Source organism: Camelina sativa, chromosome 7 (genome assembly GCF_030686135.1).
Source record: "Camelina sativa cultivar CO46 ecotype springtype chromosome 7, ASM3068613v1".
In the NCBI taxonomy this organism is placed as follows: domain Eukaryota; kingdom Viridiplantae; phylum Streptophyta; class Magnoliopsida; order Brassicales; family Brassicaceae; genus Camelina; species Camelina sativa.
In genome coordinates this window covers 9,870,522-9,885,792 of record NC_141886.1, presented here as the reverse complement: position 1 = coordinate 9,885,792, position 15,271 = coordinate 9,870,522, and the positions used below count along the sequence as shown (strand labels likewise).

Below are 15,271 nucleotides of genomic sequence, written 5' to 3'. Positions count from 1 at the left end.
ACAGTATGATGGTGAGAGAAAAGCTGTCGCCGGCAACTGTTTAGAGGGTCGCTGTGATCGCTCAAATTTACAGGGACCTTAATTCCTTTCTATGATGACGCTGAATGGAATCACTGCATTGTGAAATAATGATTATCTGCTTATCAATAGAGTAATTACTGCCTTTTTGTTGATTTATTGTCGCCCAAAATAGTCGCCAGCGACTGGAAACCGAACAAGGCCATAGTGAAAGTTTTATGTCTGTGAAGTAAAAAAAAAATATTGAGTTTTGGCGTTTTTTTTTGAAAACCAAGAATTAAAGTAATCCAGATCAACAGAAAACATAAAAACACAGCTAGCCTAAAAATTTGTCAAGTATTTTTTTTTATCTGAACATATCTTATCATACCACGAAAAATTCTTATTAATATTTATTTATCATTTTTTAAAAATAATTAATAAAAAGTTTCCTAAAAAATAATATGACTGTTATCGTAGTTATTTGTGATGTATTTTTTTGTAAAAGAAAAGAAAACTACTTTACAGTTAAGGTGACCCTTTAGTTACAAGTTGACTCTAATTTAGAGATTTTACTGAGATATAAGCCAATTTGCAAGAGAAAACAGACATAAAAACAGAGCATTCTTCATAGGAAAGCTAAGCTGGTCAATTGGTATCCAATAAGGTAACATGGCGGGCTCAGCTAGGGTGGACAGAGGGGCAGTTGCCCAAGGGTCCATTTTACTTATAAAAAACAAGTATAATATCCGACCAAAATTAATACTAGATCTATATAATAGGTTACATTTTCATTATTCTTTTCTTTTAAAATGTGAAAAGGCCAATTTATGTATAAAGATGTCTTAAAAAACATGTTATATGGGCAAAAAAAAAATGAATTTCTTTGTATAGAGAAAAGGCTAAAAAAATTGTGCCTTTCATCATAATAATAATTAAGTTGGTTCTAGCTGATTGAGGTGAATTTGTTTGAGATGTTAAGTTTTGTAAGACAAGGTGAAGTGTTGGGGCTTTCTCCATGATTTCATGCGTCGCCATGGGGTTTGGAAAGTGTACTTTACAGTGAAAAGTTGTATCATATGGTAGTTGGTATTGTAGAGGATACTTAGTAAATAGTTCCAGTTACTTGTGATGTACTTATATACTTATAACCATTTCAATATCTTAAAAATACTAGGTGACAATCCAGATGAAATTTATAAGTTTTTTTTATAAAAAACAGCAACTTGTGTTAACACATACGAGCCTACGCGTCGATTGTTTAAACTACTTGAATTTATATCGAGATAAATGTTTAGACGGAAAATAATAATTGTTGTTGTATGTTGTGCATATCTTATAAAATCCAAGAGGCTTGTCATCCGAAAAATTTGAAAACCTAACTGAATGGAATTGCAGAATGCTAATACATTTTTTTAGGACACCATTATAATTCTAACGAAACTGTTGTTGAGACAAATAAATTAATATATTTTGTGATTTAGCTAATAAATAAATAGTACATTTTGTTTTAACAAATATTGGTCCGAACTTGAGCAGATCCAAGCATAGTATTGTAATTTATCCACTACTATATATCTCAAAGTTATTCGAGTCGCAATATTATTTTGACTTTGGTCTAAAACAAACAAATTTGGACATCACAAATACTATTTCCATAATTTGATCGTTTTCAACATCATTTTCTATCTACACATCTCTTTCTTCAGCTGTCCATTTGACGCAGTTTTTAACTTTCATATCATGCATATATAATAGACGCTCTGCCTCTATGCAAAGACCTAAATATCAATACAAAATAAAAAATGTTTTATTATTATGTCTTTATGCTTTTGTCATAGGAGACATTCTTTACTTTAATGGAGTTATAGTCTTCAGGTTGTCTATGAGAACCTTGTTCCTCTTGGTATAACAATGAGTGCAAAATCATATTATGCTCTGTGAATGTCTCTCTCATATAGACGTTGCCTCTGTTTCAATCCCTTCTTGTACATCCTCATTTGGTTTCCTTCTCTTAATCTTTTCTTTTCCCTGTTGAAAGTAAGGTTTGTTTACGTCTTTAATTTAATTTTGACTGTGTTCCTCTCCTTTATATATTTCCCCTCTGTAAGACTTAATTTCTCTCTTCCAAGTGGGAGAGTTATGCAAATATTGTGAGAAACCCACACAATGTCCCATACCCACTAGTCACCTAACGACAACCAAACCAAACAGCGGAAAATAGTCAATACCAATATCCAATAAATATCTAATATTAAAACATATATTTTACACCAGTAATCCAAACAACATGAATCATAAAAACAGTAACCTAACAATGTTCTATTGACCCAACTCTAGCAACCTAGCAACCTAGCAAGTCAGACAACAACCAATCGAGCCACTAGAACATCATCCTCTTCATTGCCTTGATTCCACGATCACACTTTGCCTTTACCTGCACAACAAACACAAATTGAGATGCATGAGTATTTGATAAACACTCAGTGAGACAATCCACCCATCTACAGGGCTATACACACAAGCAACTGAGATAACAATGTCCAAAACAATCAACAAACAATACATACAAACCAGAAAGCAAGTATCAGCTCGCTGGAAGGGAGGTGGTCGACACCAGCCAAGTGTCGACCGACACTGGCACTTGGTGTCGATCGACACTGCCTCACAGTGTCGATCGATGCTGCTCACTGGTGTCGACCGACACCCTCTTGGTGTCGATTGACACTAACTCTGCAACCGCGATCCGCTCGAAGCCGAGAGTCGAATCTCGCTTCTCATCACCTCCAATCCGTCCAAAACTTAATCCCAAAGCCATATGAATCCGTAGGAACCCTATAGCAACCATAACAAGCAAGAAAACACCACAAACAACACCAAACAAGCAAGACAAAGGAAATCTCAGGCTTAGATCAGTCATGGTCATGAATTCACCTCTTTGCAGGAAGATTCTGACCAACAGCAACGAATCCAACCCTCCTAGCAAGCTGCTAACACACTCCTAGCTTCAGATCTCCCAAGAACAGCCAAGAAATCTCACAATCTCTCCCAAAACCTCAAGAACACTCCTTTTCTCTCTTTTTCTCTCAAAGCAATGAAACGACGACCAAAAACAATTTCCAAAACCCTTTTTCGTCAACAATCCACTTAAATATCTCAGTTCAATGGTTTTTCTTAAACCAAACCGACCCAAATCGACAATTAAGTCAATCTGGTCGAAGAAGAATTTATTGGTGTCGATCGACACCACCATTGGTGTCGACCGACACCACCATTGGTGTCGACCGACACCACTATTGGTGTCGATCGACACTCATCCCCAAAATACACATTTTGGTTTGCGAATGTTACAATTCTCCCCACCAACATACATTCGTCCTCGAATCTCGAATAACCATCAGCCAAGGACTCCCGTGCAACCGTCTCCATGGCCCGCATTCCTCTGACTGACCTACGAAGGTCACCTCTAGGCGATAGGCTCACATTCCATGCATTATTTGCTCTCGACTTTTGGACTTTCCTTTACTCATAGGCCTTAACCTTGAGTTTTTATTGGCTCCTCATCATGCCTAAGCCTGCATGCCATAATGTTGGCTCCTCATCGGGCCTATGCCCGCATGCCATAATATATAAGGAAGTCCAATATTCGTCTCTCGGATTGCTGATATGTCTATATTTTGTCTCTCCTTAGCATATATTTATCATTTATTTAGCTAGGATAACTCATTGGTTTGGATCATTTTCTAGTCTTTTCTTTGCATTTTGCATGTCTAGGTAGTTCTTGCATCATCCTTGCATACATTATGCATTTCAGGGTATTTCAGGTATTGAGAAGACACTGGAAGCGCATCCGTCCGAGCCATGCTCCCCAGCGCATCCGTCCGAGCCATGCTCCCCAGCGCATCCGTCCGAGCCATGCTCCCCAGCGTCCGTCCGAGCCATGCTCCCCAGCGTCCGTCCGAGCCATGCTCCCCAGCATCCGTCCGAGCCATGCTCCCCAGTGTCCATCCGAGCAATTATGACATTGCATTCCATTCGACGCTCACGGACTCGATCGCACATATCAGGAAGAAAAACGTTTGGTTTCACACGCTTCAGGAGATTACCGAACTGACGCTTTACCTTGTCGTTTTAATTTTAGGGCTTTCCATGTTGGACTACTATATATACATCTTGTCAAGTCTTTGCTGAGACATCTTATCTTTTATCCCGTATTGTTTCTTTTCCTTAAGGTTAACCTAGCCACCAAAAAACGTTCTGGGACTTGTAATCCGACACCTTTGAGTTTATTCAGTATTTTCATTTCATTTCTTCTACAAGTTGTTCTTCATTTTTCTAATCTATCTAAGAATGTTTGTTTAATGTTTTCTGAGTTTGTATTGTTGATGATGATTTTCAGATCTGAGTAGTGTAGTAGTTCTTGAGGATGGGATAGATTAGGTGGAGGATCTTAGGATGTAGGGTGTTTAAGCTTTGATTTGTATGATCCTTTCTGGACTAGAGTTAGAAATACTAGTTTCTCTCTGATCAATTGGAACTAGGTCTTAGACATTTCCGCACCCAAAAGGTGTTCGATGAAATGTCCGACCAACTAGTGCCAGAGACTTACGTTCCTAGCCTAAGAGATTAGTTGTCTAGGATGTTTGTTGACGTGAATGAACTTGTTTGTCATGCCACGCTTGATCATGTTTCTCTAGCAAGAGCTAGGTTTGGAAGTGGTTGAGTCTGAGTAGCTTCTGTCAAGAGATTGAATTAGCTAAGTGGTGATGTTCATTGTTTAGGGATAGTTTGCTTGTTGCATGTTAAACACTCTATAGACTAGGATACTCCACCGACATCAATTACTCCCATCTTTAGGACCTCTTTCTTTCTGATTATTATTACATTCCTGAGACTGTTTTGTTTCTTGCTTTTTTAGTTCATGCTTAGACTCGTTTGTGTTTTCATTCATTTTCGCTTCTTGTCATACATTCTCGTTTCTAGTTCTAGAACACATTTCCGTTTTGCATTCTGATCAGTCAAGGATTGTTAGATAAAAACACTATCTTTGAATTGGCTTGACTTGTGATACCTTGATTGCATCTTGAGTGATAGTAAAGTTTCCCAACTGGATTGACACCTTAAGTATTACAAATGCATAAGGTTAATTGAACCTGCTAGGACATACAAAAATCCTAGTATCAGTTGCCACCCTACATCGCGTCCCTGGATCGTCATCCGAAGTCGATATACCAACCATACTCTCAAGCCACAAAGTCTCAGAATATAGCAGTAGTAGGAGAATTAAAGTCCCCCAGTAGTAGGATAGACACACAAAAATCCTAGTATCAATTTGGGTTGTTGCCATTTGGGATTCATTTTGCTACATTTAAGATTTCACGTTTTGGAAGATTAAGTTCTATTACACTTATCATTCTGAGTACTGACTTGTTTTGGTTGTCTGCTTGTTTGTTTTGCATCTCAGGAACCTGTTGATTGCAACGTTGCATGCACACCAGATCAAGAGGACATTAGAACCTCCTTCCTGTTATCGATGATATCAACTGGTTACAAAGACCACGACAAGCTCGTCAACTTACTGATTGTCCCGCACCCGTCACAATGGAACAACCGAATGGACCACATCCGGGACCGCGAAACATTGGTGTTGGGGATGCACCAAACACTCATACTCAGCGTGCTGGAATCGTCCCTCCCGCCGTGTGGAACAACAACTTCGAAATCAAGAGTGGTCTGATCTCCATGATCCAAGGAAACAAGTTTCACGGGTTGCCTATGGAGTATCCACTCGACCACTTGGACAAGTTCGACCGTCTGTGCAGTCTAACCAAGATCAACGGCGTGAATGAAGATGGTTACAAGTTACGCCTCTTCCCATTCTCCCTGGAAGACAAAGCTCATCAATGGGAGAAAAACCTTTCCAAGGGATCAATCACCACCTGGGATGGTTGCAAGAAAACATTCTTGGCCAAGTTCTTCTCCAATTCCAGAACAGCACGTCTCAGGAATGAGATTTCTAGCTTCACTCAGAAGAGCTCAGAATCATTATGTGAAGCCTGGGAGCGTTTCAAGGGTTACCACAGCCAGTGTCCCCACCATGGTTTCAGCAACGAGTCACTACTGAGCACTCTTTACCGTGGTGTCCTTCCAAAGATACGTATGCTACTTGACACTGCTTCTAACGGTAACTTCCTAAACAAGGACGTAGATGAAGGTTGGCATCTGGTTGAGAATCTTGCCCAGTCTGACGGCAACTACAACGAAGATTATGACCGCACAGTTAGAGGTGACGCCAGTTCTGAGGAGAAGTACAAGAAAGACCTCAAGAACGTCAATGAGAAGCTCGACCGTATCCTGCTAAGTCAGCAGAGGAGTGTCCACTTTGTATCTGAGGATGACCCTTTCCAAGTTCCAGATGGGGAGGGTGAGCAGTCTGAAGAGATCAGTTATGTCCAAAATCAAGGTTGATACAACAAAGGTTACAACCAATACAAGGCAAACCCAAATTTGTCTTACAGAAGCAACAACGTCGCTAATCCGCAAGATCAGGTGTACCCTCCAACACAACAACAACAAGGTCAACAAAAACCTTTTGTGCCTTACAATCTGGGATTCGCTCCAAAACAACAGTTCCAACAGGGTTACCAAGCTCTTTTAGGACCACCTCCAGGATTCCGCCCTCAACCAGTTCAGCCTACTATATCCCCAGATCAAGAAATAAAGCAAATGATGCAACAACTTCTTCAGGGTCAAGCTAGCGGTTCTATGGATACTGCTAAGAAGTTTGCTGACCTTAGTCAGAGGATGGAATGTTCCTACAATGACCTGAACGTCAAATTTGAAGCTCTGAACTCAAAGATAAGGTATATGGAAGGCCAATCTGCCTCTACTTCTGCACCAAAGTCTGGCCAATTCCCAGGGAAAACTGTTCAGAACCCCAAGGAGTTTGCAAATGCAATTACGCTGAGAAGTGGGAAAACATTGCTGAAACAAGATTTATATTGTGGTGTGAATGATGATGTATGCAATGGTGAGATATGAATGGAATGATGGATGGGTGTTTCAATTCCCCTTATGCTATTGCAGTACAAGAGGTATCAATCCTAAATGAGTGTTTGTGAACAATTAAGATATGCATATGAATCTAAGTTAAGACAAATGTAAAGATTGTTTGTCACTAACAATCCTAGGAAGAAAATGTAAAATGCAGAAAATAAACTACAAGAACTAACAACTAGATGCAAATGAAACTGAATGATTGAAACAGTGATAAAGCAAGAACAGAAACAGAGACTACTACTAATGAACTAATGCAAGATAATTATTGAACTGAAAACTAAATGTATGCAACTGGAATGAAACAGGAATGAAACAAGACAAACACAAATCATAGACACAGAGTTCTGGGGATGAACTCGAGCAGCACTCGACCGAGTGTAGGTCGAGTGGGTGGTCGAGCTAGACTAGACGCAGAAACAGAGCAATGCAATAAAAACAGAGTAATGCTAAATCCAATCAAACAACAAGCAAGCAACAAGATTAAGACTAAGATTTCAATAAACAAAGAAGGTCCTGAGGATGGATTCATGGGATGGACTAATCATTGTGGTTATCTAACTTGGTCAACAAATCTCAAGCAAACTTTGAGCTAACCTCTAGACATATTAATCTAAGACAAGTTTCTCCCACTCTCATGGTCAAGAAACAATCAAACCTATGCAATTCTAGACTTGTTCTCACACAGTAAAGAATCTACACAAGCAGGCATTAAGCAATACATCTCAAACCAAACAAGACCTCTAATCTCTTAGCAAGCCTAATGGTAAGCTCTAGATCTAGCCTTATCTATGCTTCCTAAACATTGGTGTGATGCTAAGAAGCTTGAAATCAGACTCTACCCTCTCAGATATAGAATCAGCATTAAGATCATCTACCCTAGAAGAGATCTACAACAATCAAGCTTGACCAAGTCACACAAACCACAAGATCAATCCATCCTAACCCATCCTCAAGATCCTAAGGAAACTACTCACAACAATACATGGTGATCAAAGTCAAAAACCCAGAAAATATTGAAACTTGCATTATTAGAAAGATTAAACAAAGATCTTCAATATTGATGAAAGGATGAAACTCAAATTCTCAATATCTTGAAAGTTATAGAACCAACAAAATATAAGAATCTAGTCTTCTTTTTTAAGGAAGTACAAGATCTTAAAAATAAAAATGCAAAAGGAATAAAACTAAAAAAGGTAAAAACTAGGTTTAGGGAATATCTAAAAAAGTTGCACTCTTTGGTGGCTGCAGGTACAAGGCCTTATATAGGTGAGGAGGTGGAAGCCCTAAAAATAGAAAAAGTCAAAGTAGTCAACGGCTCGGTCAACTCGACCAGTGCTCGGTCGAGTCCATGGTCGAGCTGGCTTCTCTCGTGCACACTCCACTCGGTCGAGTCCATCTACCCACTTGGTCGAGTCCATCTACCCACTCGGTCGAGTGCTTGGTCGAGTTGGACTCTGGACCTTGGTTCTTCAGCCTTAACTCTCTTGCTTTCCCTTCAAGATTGCTTCACTTCTCCTCAGGATTGTTTCCATGCTCCTTAAGCTCCAAAATCACCTGTTTATGTATGAAAAGATGCAAATGCAATGCAACTAAACTCTAATGCATGATTAGTCCTAAAGCTACACAATAATGATGAAAATGGCTAGCAAAAGATGCAAAAGATGTGAATAAACTAAGGGAAAACATGGTAAAATATATGAACATCAACACCCCCAAACTTAGTCTTTGCTTGCCCTCAAGCAAATAAACAAGACATAAGAAGGTAGATGAGGTTTGAAAGTGGGATCTCAGCTCCTAAAGCTTGCAAATAGACTATCTAGAATCAATGTCCAAGTTACTAGTACTATGATGCAAGTTGGATGAGCTATACTTAAAGACTTTAGACAAGCATATCACAACCTTCACTGATTTGAGCCTTAGACATCCACATGCATTCAAATCAACCATTTCCTTTAACATTCATTAATCAAGAACATGAATCAATTCTATGCAATGCTTAAACTCATTTGGCTTGGCAGTAAAAGGTTTAGAGACAATGATGGTCTCTTTTTAGTGTAGGGCTTATCAATATCAAGGTTCTCTCATAAAAAATGGATAGAGCTTTAGAAGAATGCTAAAGGTAAGAACACTTAGACACATACAAGAATAAAGCCTTGTCTACCCAAAGGTACCCAAAGTGTTTATCCTATCAATCTAAACCCAAATGATCCTAGTGCTACCCTTTAACTTCTTTTCTTCTTTTTCACCCTTTTCTCTTTTGGTTTTAAAGTCTTAGGAGAGGTTTCTTAATTGATCTTTCTAGTGGAATGGGAATTTTTTTCTTATTGCTATGGTTCTCTTTTCTTCTTATTCTTAAGACATATAAGCTTTTTGCTAAACTTCACTTTGCTTTCTTTTCTTTTCTTTAACTAGAACCATCTTAGATAACCTTATTCTTCCCATTCTTTCACTAGACTTTAAATTTACTTAAACACATTCCCCTCCTAAAGACTCTAACCTTTTCTTTCTCTTTTTCCTCTTTTCTTTTCATGACAGCCAAGTCCCAAACCCAACAAGTGAACCACCTAGTCCTATCTAGTTTGAAAAATGCAAACTAGAACTACACAAGGTTTTACTCTTGTCAGTTCAAACCTAACACTTTCTACCAAGCTCAATCCCAAAAATAGGCCTCACACACACAAGAATAAACATGGCTTGAAAGAAGGTTTGGTTAGGGGTAGGGAAACTGATTTAAAAGTGAAATCAGCTACTTGGATCAACAAGAGTGGTAAAAAGGAAGAAGATGATCCAAATATGTATATGGTATCCATGAGTTTAAAGCAATGCACACATTGATAATTGAAAGTCAATATTAGGTTCTTATAGATAGGAAATGGCATCAAATCACAACATGCTTCAATTTAGACCAAATGCAATTCAGGAATTCAAGGCTTGGTTCAATCTTATGCTTCTAACCACTCAACTAGCATCAAAGTACTATTAACTTGGGCATTGATCCTAGTCTAGTGAATTAACCAAGCTAACAAGGAAAAACTCATCATAGATCCCTAATGCAAACAGTCCTATATGATAAACAAAATACTTAATTATGCAATGCAAACTACATGAACACTCCTTTTTTATAAAGATTTTTGCAAAAAAATTTCAAATTTTTATGGTTTTCCTATGCCTTAGATGATTATGCAAGTGCTAACATGATGATGATAAAAATTTGAAATAAGAAAACAAAACACAACATCAAATGCTATCTCAAACCCTCCCCCAAACTTAAATCACACAGTCCCTTGTGTGAAAGAAATTTGCTTGAGGATTCAAGACTTAAAACAAAACACAACATATGAAATGCTATGGTATATACAATGGTAAGGTGATAATGTTACCTCAACGATTGGAGAAGAAGCTGTCCACATCCTCCTGCATACTATCAAAGTTGTAGCTGGGGTCCTGCTGGTGACTGGAGGAAGGTGATTGGGGCAGCTCGACAATGCCAATCGACCGTGACTCGGTCGAGTGCATGTCCGAGTGGGGGGGTCGAGCTGGACCGCGAGTCTCCATATCTTGAGTCTGGTACTGCTGGTACTGATGGTATTGTGCTGGATCCATAAAGTATTGGGGTGGTATGGGGGGTAACCTGGATAGCCTGGATAAGCAGCTGGAGGTGGGAAGCCAAATGGTGGTCTAGGCTGGAACTCGGTCGAGTGGCTCCAAGGTGCTCGGTCGAGTGGGTGCTCGAGTGACCCGGTCGAGTGCCTCGAAAACTGTTGTTCTCGGGTACTTGAGCTCCTCTTCCTCTGATTTGGCTCATACATTGAAGCCCTAGCTGGTTCCACAGGGTTTGCAACTCTTGAAAGTGCTCTAGTTGAGCCACTCCTCCTCAAAGGGCTTGATGGAGTTGGTGAAGAGTTTCCACTCTTCAAGTCAGCAACTTCCTTCTTCAGGCCTCTAATGGACTTAGCCATGTTGGTCACCTTCTTCTTGAGCTTGTCAAACCTCTTCCCATGCCATTTGTTCCACTTTTGCAGCAATGTCAACCTCTTGCTATGCTCTCTCACTCCTCTACTATCCCTTGGATTGGGCTCATAGTTCTCAAAGTAGAACTGCTCCTCTCCATCACCCATTTCTACATCTCCAGCTGCATCAACTCTAGGCTGTACTACTCCATCAAATAAGTACTCATCAGCTGGCCAAAAATCAATGTTTGCTCCTTCTTGAATGGTAGTAAGCTCTTTGTTTGGTAGGATCACTTGTTTCTTCCCAACTGTTGGCAGCTCAAAGTTAAAGATATGGTTTCCTTGATGCATCTCTTTGGCTAGGATGAGTGTAGAGGTTAGGTAGCTGGAATCAATCCATCTTGGTGAGACCCCTTCTCCTCTAAGTGGAATGTTAGCAGCTTGAAGAATTGGAGTAATGATGCCTCCAATGGTAAGTGCTCCTCTTGAACCCTTGTTTTCAAGCTTGCCTACCCAACTTCTCAAATATATCATATGGTCTATCAGCACCATTGCAAGATCAGTCTCCACAGTGCTACCAAGGATGATGGTTCCATTCCTTGCTTGAAGAAGAACTCCATTGAGAGCCAAGTCAATCATCTTTAGCTCTCCCTCATTGATGTTTCCAGTTTCCTTCCTAGCAAAGAAGGTGTTGGCAAGAGCTTTGTGGTAGTACCTCCAGACTGGGCTCCTAATCCTTGAGCTCTTGGAGTTGGAGGATGAGTAGAGCTTGTTATCCCCAATGGTTTCCCACACAGCATACAGTTCTTCTCTTGGAACCATCAAGCTCCTATTGCTCCCAACCTCAAAACCAAACACATCAGCCAGCTTCTTCATTGAGAGCTCATGCTTCTTCCCTTTGATTGTGAAAGAAATGTGACCAGCTCCTACTACAGCATCCTTCCTCACATATGTGTGCAGCTTGACAGTGGCTAGGAACTCACAGCTTTCCTCTCTATACCCCTCCATACAAAGCCCCATGAACTTGGTAAGGCTGCTCTTCTCAAAGAGACACTCCACATCTTCATCAATGGCAAGCTTCTCCATGGTCTCCTTATGTGGATATCTGGTTCCCAAGAACTCCATCCTCATGAAAGCATCATAAAGCTGCTTCTTTGACAATCCACAAGACTCAGCTTCTCCATCATCCATTAGTTCTTCTTCCTCACTTTCTTCTTCCTCACTCTCACTTTCACTCCCCTCTTGTTCAACCTCAACAGCTGGCCTCTTTCCTTTGGCCCTTGCTCTCCTCATAAACTCATTGAGTGTTGGCTCCCTTTCCTCCTCTGATTCAGTTCTCTCAGGATCTTCCTCAACAGCTGGGTTTCTGGAACTCGCACGCTGGCTCGGTCGATCACTCGGACGGCCACTCGGTCGAGTACATGCTCGAGTGGGACGTCGAGTGGACCTTCCAGCATCCTCTCTTGATTCTAAATCAACATCATGACGACCCTTAGTGATTGCAGCTGCTTGCTTGGACTTCTTAGTGATCTTGGAAGACATTTTTGAACAAAAACTGAGAGGAATAAACTCAAAGCTTAAAGTTAATAGGTTAGTGACCCAAAAACTAGAAAGAACTAAGCTTTGAGCAAAAGATGAACTTGAGAGAGACTTTAAAGCTTGAATTTAGATATTTTGAGCAAATGAGAGAGTGTGAGAGGTATGATCTCGTGCTAGGAGTATATAAAGAAGCTAAGGGGTCAAGGAGACAAGGGTGGAGCGTCCATACCATTCAAATTTGAAATGTGAATCTTTGACCTGCTTTTTGGCTACCACTCGACCCCACACTCGACCAGCACGTGGTCGAGCTCCTTGACCAATTTGAAGTTTCAAAATTTTTCTTCCTTTTCTCCCTCCACTCGATCGTTCTAGAAGCTTTGGAAACCAAATGGGCCTTAATCCTTACCCAGCTCGATCGAGTACTTCTCGTGGCCTGGTCGAGTGGGCTTGCGAACCTCTTGCCCAAGTCCAAATCTCTTCTTACCCAACTACATTCTTAATAAAAAGCCTGTCCAACAAAAACATAAAAGAAAACACATCAAAACTACTAACAAATTAAACCATATTTACAAGGGATACCTTAGGGACTTCCTCCCTAGTGAGCTTGTTTAAAGTCACTAAGCTTGACTTTGATTTCCTTCTTAGACTTGATCTAGATACCAAGGAGGTGATGAAATCCTCCCTGGAACCTCTTGGTCACTGTGAAGTTGATCCTTGATCACCTCACCCTTAGCACACAAACCATATTTCTTCTTGATTTTGAGCCTTGGTCTTGCTTTCCTCAAAGACCTCTTGTTCAGCTTTACTTGAAATCCTCAACCATACTAGTCAACTCTTGAACTGACCTCTTAAACTTTTCCACAGAATCCTCTTGAAGTGGGAGCTCAGCTTTTGGAGTTGCCTTATCACTTAACCCTTCTTGACCACCTTTGTCCTTGATAGTAAAAGGCTGGTCATCAATGGTGGAAAGGTTGGTTGGATTGTAGATATTGAACTTCATAACTATATCTTTAGTAATGTTCAAGGTCACAAGACCTTCCTTGACATCAATAACTGCTCCAACAGTAGCTAAGAATGGCCTCCCTAGTAAGATTGGATCTTCAGGCTCCTTGTCCATCTCTATCACCACAAAGTCAGTGTGGATCCTTGCTCTTCCTATCTTGATTGGGACATTCTCTAACCTCCCAACTACCTCTCTATTTGTCCCATCAGCTAGGCACACATGGAGTCTAGTAGATTTGAAGTCAGTTCTCCCAAGCTTTTGAGCTATGAAATATGGCATGACACTTGTTGAAGCTCCCAAATCACAAAGGCATTGGTTGTAGTGAAGATAGCTAAGTGTGCAAGGCAGATAGAATGGACCTGGATCCTTAAGCTTGATTGGAATGATAACTCCTCCAAGGTCCTCAAGATCCTTCTCATCTTGAGCTTCAGCCTTCTTCTTTGACAAATCAAGCAAAAAGTCTTTGTAGAGAGGATATGGATCATACTGTTCCAAGGCAGGTCCTCTCTCTTCTTCTTGGTAAGCAATGGTGATCTCTTGTATGGCCAACACTTCCTCAACCACAGCTTCTTCCTTTAAAACCCTCTCTTCTTCTTGTTGCCTAGCCATCATCTCCTTTCTCTCAATGATTTCCCTAAGCTCCTTAATCTTTTGTGCTTTGAAACATCCTGGGAAAGGTAGTGGAGGCTTGTAGGCAGGAGGAATGTACTTGCCAGGTTTGTCAGTCGCGGACTGTCCAGCTTGATCGACCACTCGAGCACGCACTCGGTCGAGTGGCTGCTCGAGTCCATGGTCGAGCTCAGGTGCGAGTTCCAATTGCTTGTTACAAACATCACTTGGGGCTTCAGTAACTAATGAATTCCCCCAAACTTGAACTGCACTGTCCTCAGTGGCTTCTTCCTCATGAACCTGAATGGCTTTGGCTGTGAACTCCCTTGGATTTTGGACAGCTTTTCCAGGGAGTTGGTTGGGTTTTGGAGCTGAAGAAGAGGCTATGTTACTCTCCATGTACTTAACTCTGGAATTCAGACCCTCAAACTTCATATTCAGATCATTGTATTGAGATGTGAGCCTTTGGTTTAGCTCAGCAAACTGTTTGGCTTCCTCTATCTTCCCTTGTGTTTGACCAATCAACAGCTGTTGTACCATGGCTCTAAGTTCTTGTTCCTGGCCTTGGTTAGTCTGAAACCCTGGTGGGGGACACAACTGGGGCTGGAACACCTGTTGCTGTTGTTTGGGGACATAGTTTTGGTGCTGTTGAGGCTGTTGAGGAGGGTAGACTTGATCTTGTGGGTTGGCCACATTTGTGCTCCTATAGGACAGATTATTGTTCCTAAACCCTCCTTGGTTATAACCCTTGAAACCTCCTTGGTTTTGCATATAGCATAACTCAGCAAACTCATTCTCTCCCTCTTGAGCTGGAGGCTCCTCTTCACTAACAAAGTGAATAGACTTTTGCTGACTTAGCAAGATCCTATCAAGCTTTTCATTCACCATTTTCAGATCCTTCTTGTACTTGTCTTCTTGATCAGTTGATGATGACCTTATGGTTCTGTCATAGTCCTCATTGTAGTTCCCATCAGACTGTGCAAGGTTCTCTACTAACTCCCAGCCTTCTTCCACATTCTTGTTGAGGAAGTTTCCATTGGAGGCTGTGTCAAGAAGCATTCTGAACTTGGGAAGCACTCCTCTATACAATGTGCTCAACAAAGACTCCACACTG

At 40.6% G+C, this 15,271-nt stretch overlaps 1 non-coding gene across 1 annotated transcript; it reads right to left on the bottom strand.

Annotated features, from left to right (window-relative positions):
- Positions 1-5,994: 5,994 nt before the first annotated feature.
- Positions 5,995-6,101, bottom strand: LOC147941124 (small nucleolar RNA R71). The gene has a single exon (XR_015562928.1). It is a non-coding gene; the product is annotated as a small nucleolar RNA R71 (small nucleolar RNA).
- Positions 6,102-15,271: the final 9,170 nt, after the last annotated feature.